Raw genomic sequence first — 6,652 nt, 5'->3', positions numbered from 1 at the left:
AATGAATGGTTTAAAAGAACACAAATTTATTATCCCACAGTTCTATAAGTCAGAAGTCTGGCTGGAGTCAGCTTGGTCCTCTACAGTGGGTGTCTTGAAGCTGAAATCAAGGCGTTGGCGGCCCTGCACTCTTATCTGGAGGCTGTAGGGGAGAACCTGCTTTCTTGCTAATTCAGGTTATTGCCAGAATTCAGGTCTGTGCAATTCTAAGACTGAGGTCCCTCTTTCCTTACTGAATGTCAGTGGAGAGCCTCCCTTTCCTCCTTAAGGCTGCCTACACTCCTTGGCACCTTGGCCCTTCCATGATATTAGATTGAATTCACTCAGATAATCCAGGATAATTTCCCCATATTACAGCCTGTGACCTACTTATATCTAAATCCCTTTTGCCATGCAATGTAACATATTCCTGTGTTCCAGGGATTAGATGGGGATATCTTTGATGAACCATTCTGCCTACCACTGCCCCCGAATTTGTGTTCTTATAAGGAATACTCCTCAATCATGTTTAATTTGCATATCACTGAGAATAATTAGTAAGCCTCTGAAAGCATGAAACTTATAAAATTCTTGTCAATAACCTAGAATCTATGTTTGAGAAAAATATAAGTTTTTAAAAATTTGCATATACTAAGCTTCATTCTTTCTGTGATAAAGTTCTATATATACACGCATAACGCCATATATCTATCATTACAGTATCATACAGAATCATTTCACCAGTATGCTTCACTTATTTCTTCTACCTTTTTTCTACACCCATAGTAACCACTGATCTTTTTACTGTCTCTATTAATTTTTCATTTTCCAGAATGTCATATAATTGGAATCATACAATATATAGCCTTTTCATATTGACTTCTTTCACTTAGCAGTGTGCACTCAAGGTTTCTCCATATCATTTCATGATTTGATAGTTTGTTTCTTTTTATTGCTGAATAGTATTCCATTGTATGATGGTATCACAGTTTTTTCACCTATTTAAGAGCATCTTTGTTGCTTCTAGTTTTTAGTAATTATGAATAGAGATGCTTTAAGTGTTCATGCACAAATGTTTTGTGGACATAATCTTTCAACTCAATTGTGTAAATAACGATGAGCATGATTGTTGGATTGTATAAGACTATGTTTAACTTTGTAAGAAATAGCTAAACTGTCTTCTAAAGTGTTTGTATCAGTTTGCATTCCCACAAGCAATAAATGAAAGTTTCTGTTGCTCCATGTCTTTTTTTTTTATTATTATTATTATTATACTTTAAGTTGTAGGGTACATGTGCATAACGTGCAGGTTTGTTACATATGTATACTTGTGCCATGTTGCTGTGCTGCACCCATCAACTCGTCATTTACATCAGGTATAACTCCCAATGCAATCCCTCCCCCCTCCCCCCTCCCCATGATAGGCCCCAGTGTGTGATGTTCCCCTTCCTGAGTCCAAGTGATCTCATTGTTCAGTTCCCACCTATGAGTGAGAACATGCGGTGTTTGGTTTTCTGTTCTTGTGATAGTTTGCTAAGAATGATGGTTTCCAGCTCTATCCATGTCCCTACAAAGGACACAAACTCATCCTTTTTGATGGCTGCATAGTATTCCATGGTGTATATGTGCCACATTTTCTTAATCCAGTCTGTCACTGATGGACATTTGGGTTGATTCCAAGTCTTTGCTATTGTGAATAGTGCTGCAATAAACATACGTGTGCATGTGTCTTTATAGCAGCATAATTTATAATCCTTTGGGTATATACCCAGTAATGGGATGGCTGGGTCATATGGTACATCTAGTTCTAGATCGTTGAGGAATCGCCATACTGTTTTCCATAATGGTTGAACTAGTTTACAATCCCACCAACAGTGTAAAAGCGTTCCTATTTCTCCACATCCTCTCCAGCACCTGTTGTTTCCTGACTTTTTAATGATCGCCATTCTAACTGGTGTGAGATGGTATCTCATTGTGGTTTTGATTTGCATTTCTCTGATGGCCAGTGATGATGAGCATTTTTTCATGTGTCTGTTGGCTGTATGAATGTCTTCTTTTGAGAAATGTCTGTTCATATCCTTTGCCCACTTTTTTGATGGGGTTGTTTGTTTTTTTCTTGTAAATTTGTTTGAGTTCTTTGTAGGTTCTGGATATTAGTCCTTTGTCAGATGAGTAGATTGCAAAAATTTTCTCCCATTCTGTAGGTTGCCTGTTCACTCTGATGGTAGTTTCTTTTGCTGTGCAGAAGCTCTTTAGTTTAATGAGATCCCATTTGTCAATTTTGGCTTTTGCTGCCGTTGCTTTTGGTGTTTTAGACATGAAGTCTTTGCCCATGTCTATGTCCTGAATGGTACTACCTAGGTTTTCCTCTAGGATTTTTATGGTATTAGGTCTAACATTTAAGTCTCTAATCCATCTTGAATTAATTTTCATATAAGGAGTAAGGAAAGGATCCAGTTTCAGCTTTCTACTTATGGCTAGCCAATTTTCCCAGCACCATTTATTAAATAGGGAATCCTTTCCCCATTTCTTGTTTCTCTCAGGTTTGTCAAAGATCAGATGGCTGTAGATGTGTGGTATTATTTCTGAGGACTCTGTTCTGTTCCATTGGTCTATATCTCTGTTTTGGTACCAGTACCATGCTGTTTTGGTTACTGTAGCCTTGTGGTATAGTTTGAAGTCAGGTAGCGTGATGCCTCCAGCTTTGTTCTTTTGACTTAGGATTGTCTTGGAGATACCAAAGCCTGGCAGAGACACAACAAAAAAAGAGAATTTTAGACCAATATCCCTGATGAACATCGATGCAAAAATCCTCAATAAAATACTGGCGAACCGGATTCAGCAACACATCAAAAAGCTTATCCACCATGATCAAGTGGGCTTCATCCCTGGGATGCAAGGCTGGTTCAACATTCGCAAATCAATAAACATAATCCAGCATATAAACAGAACCAAAGACAAGAACCACCTGATTATCTCAATAGATGCAGAAAAGGCTTTTGACAAAATTCAACAGCCCTTCATGCTAAAAACGCTCAATAAATTCGGTATTGATGGAACATACCTCAAAATAATAAGAGCTATTTATGACAAACCCACAGCCAATATCATACTGAATAGGCAAAAACTGGAAAAATTCCCTTTGAAAACTGGCACAAGACAGGGATGCCCTCTCTCACCACTCCTATTCAACATAGTGTTGGAAGTTCTGGCTAGGGCAATTAGGCAAGAGAAAGAAATCAAGGGTATTCAGTTAGGAAAAGAAGAAGTCAAATTGTCCCTGTTTGCAGATGACATGATTGTGTATTTAGAAAACCCCATTGTCTCAGCCCAAAATCTCCTTAAGCTGATAAGCAACTTCAGCAAAGTCTCAGGATACAAAATTAATGTGCAAAAATCACAAGCATTCTTATACACCAGTAACAGACAAACAGAGAGCCAAATCAGGAATGAACTTCCATTCACAATTGCTTCAAAGAGAATCAAATACCTAGGAATCCAACTGACAAGGGATGTAAAGGACCTCTTCAAGGAGAACTACAAACCACTGCTCAGTGAAATCAAAGAGGACACAAACAAATGGAAGAACATACCATGCTCATGGATAGGAAGAATCAATATCGTGAAAATGGCCATACTGCCCAAGGTAATTTATAGATTCAACGCCATCCCCATCAAGCTACCAATGAGTTTCTTCATAGAATTGGAAAAAACTGCTTTAAAGTTCATATGGAACCAAAAAAGAGCCCGCTGCTCCATGTCTTTGCTAGGGTTTAGTATTGTCAGTTTTTTGGATTTCAGCTATTCTGAGAGATGTATAGTGGTATCTCATTGTTTTAATTTGCATTTTTTTTAATGACAAATGATGTTGAGCAACTTTTTATATACTTATTTTTTCATCTAGATATCTTATTTTGTGAGGTGTTTTTTTGTATATTTGTCCCATTTTTGTTTGTTGTTTGTTTTCTTATTGTAGAGTTTTGTGTTTTGTATATTTTGAATAGAATATGTTTACATATATTTTTGCTTAATCTGTATCTTGTCTTTTCATTCTCTGAAAAGTGTCTTTTACAGAGCTGAAGTTCTTAATTCTAGTAAATTCCAACTTATCAATTTTTTTCTTTCATGCATTTTACTTTTGTTGTTGTATCTAGAAACTTATCAAGCTCAAGGCCACCTAGATTTCTCCCTTGTTTTCTGTAGAAGTTTTATAGTTTTAAGTTTACATTGAGTTAATTTATGTGAAAAGTATAATAAAGTCTGTGTCTATATTCTTTTTGGATGAATGTCTAATTGTTTCAGCATCATTTGTTGAAAAGACAGCTCTTTCTCCATTGAGTTTCCTTTGCTCCTTTTGTTAAAGATTAGTTTACTATATTTGTGTGGATTTGTTTCTGAACCCTTTATTCTGTCCCATTGTTCTACGTGTCTTTTCTTTTGCCAGTGCTATATTTTCTTGATCATTGTAGCAGTATAGTAAACTTTGAAGAAGGTGTGGCTTTATTCTTCTTCAGTATTGTGTTGGCCATTATGCACTTTTTTTTTTTTGCCTTTTCATATGAACTTTATAATCACTTTAGCAATGTCCGTGAACTATCTTGCTTGTATGTTGACTAGATTTTGACTTAGATTGTAAATTAAGTTGGAAAGAATGAACATCTTAACAATACTGAATAATTTAATTCGTAAACCAGAATATATCTTTATTTATTTAGATTTTCTCTGATTTCATTTGTCAGAGTTTTGTAGTTTTCTGCATATAGATTATAAACATATTTTGTTAATATTTAAGTATTTAACTTTTGATGCTAATATAAATGATTTTTTAGAAAATTTCAAACTCTAATTCATTGTTATGTAAAGAAAAATCATTAACTTTGGATATTTGCCTTATATCCTGTGCTCTTGCTAAAATTATTTATTAATTCTGGGATTTTTTGTTGATTATTCGGGATTTTCTATTAATACATAAACAGTCATGTAGTCTATGAAAAACGTAGTTTTGTTTATATCTTCCCAATTTCTATGTTTTATTTATTCCTCTTATCTTAAAGCACTATCTACTATGTCCAGTATAATATCAAATAGGAGAAGTAAAAGGGAACATGTTCACTTTTTCCCAATCTTGGAAAACAAAGCATCTAGTTTCTCACAGTTATGATGTTTTTATTAGGTTGTTTTGTAGATATCTTTTATTAAGTGGAGGAAATTTTCCTCAATTCCTCATTTGCTGAAAATTTTTATCATGTGTGGGTATTAGATTTTGTCAAATGCTTTTACTATATCAATTGATATAATCATGCAATTTTTCTTCTTTACCCTGTTGATGTGGTGGATTACATTAATTAATTTTCAAATGTTGAACCAGCCATGCACACTTAGCATACATCTGGAATTGTTCATGATATAAAATTCCTTTATACTTCGTTGTATTAAATTTACTAATATTTTATTGAAGGTTTTCACAACTTGGTTCATAATAGATATTGTCTATAATTTTCCTTTTTGTAAAGTCTTTGGTTTAGCCTCAATATTTATCAAATATACACACTATTTATCATTTTAACCATTCTTAAGTGTATGTTTTAATGGCACCAAATGCATTCACATTGTAGTATAGCTATCACCACTATTGATACCCAACATGTTTTCATCAACCTGAACAAAAGCTCTGTACCCATTAAACCATAGCATTTCTCTCCCCATCTCCCCATCCCCTGGTAACTTCTGTTCTACTTCCTCTGTCTACACATTTGCCTTTTCGAAGAACCTCATATTTGTACTTCTGTATATTTTTACATATGCTGTTTGTCCTATTGTGTTTGGCTTATTTCACCCAGCATAGTGTTTTCAAGGTCCATCCATGTTGTAACACATATCAAACATTTTATTACTTTTCATGGCTAAATATTTTATTGTATACATATATACCACATTTTCTTTATCCATTCATCTGTTGATGGATATTTCTGTTGTTTTTACCTTTTTGCTTTTGTGAACTGTGCCATTATGAACATATAAAAACTTTGATGAAGTCTCTGCTTTGAATTCTTAGGGATATATATATATATCCAAAAAGAGTGAAATTGCTTTTTTATATGGTAGCTCTATTTTTAATTTTTTAGGAAAACTTCGCACTATTTTCCATAATAGTTATACCAATTTACATTTCCACCAATGGTGCACAAAGGATCCCTTTTCTTAACATCCTCAGCAACACATTTGTCTTTTTGATAGTAGCCGTTTAAATAGGTATAAGATAATATCTCATAGTGGTTTTGATTTGCATTTCCCTGCTGGTTGGTGATGTTTAGTATTTTTTAGTTCATTTTTCAAATGGGTATTGTGTTTTTTTGCTATTTAGTTGTTTGGGTTCCTTATATGTTTTAGATATTAATCCTTTATCGGATGGTTTGCAAATATATTCTTCCATAGGAGAAAACTGTAGGTTTTCTCTTAACTTTGTTGCTTTTTTAAATTAGCTGTGCTGTGCAAAAATATTTTAGTTTTGATGCAATGCCATTTGTCTGTTTTTGCTTTTGTTGTCTGTTCTATCAAGGTTATATTTAAAAAAATCATCGCCCAGAGCAATGTCAAGAACCTTTTCCCCTATGTTTTCTTCTATTAGTTTTATAGTTTCCGATCTTATGTTTAAGTCTTTAATCTATTTTGA

At 34.2% G+C, this 6,652-nt stretch overlaps 1 long non-coding RNA gene across 1 annotated transcript in view; it reads right to left on the bottom strand.

Moving 5' to 3' along the window:
* Positions 1–917: 917 nt before the first annotated feature.
* The window catches only part of LOC144340724 (uncharacterized), a 32,852-nt gene continuing 27,117 nt past the window's right edge, over positions 918–6,652 (bottom strand). Inside the window, exon 2 of the long non-coding RNA XR_013417011.1 lies at positions 918–2,723. This is a non-coding gene — a long non-coding RNA (uncharacterized LOC144340724). The remainder of the gene's footprint in view (positions 2,724–6,652) is intronic.

Source organism: Macaca mulatta, chromosome 4 (genome assembly GCF_049350105.2).
Source record: "Macaca mulatta isolate MMU2019108-1 chromosome 4, T2T-MMU8v2.0, whole genome shotgun sequence".
NCBI lineage: Eukaryota > Metazoa > Chordata > Mammalia > Primates > Cercopithecidae > Macaca > Macaca mulatta.
This window is presented reverse-complemented; position numbering and strand designations above follow the sequence as displayed.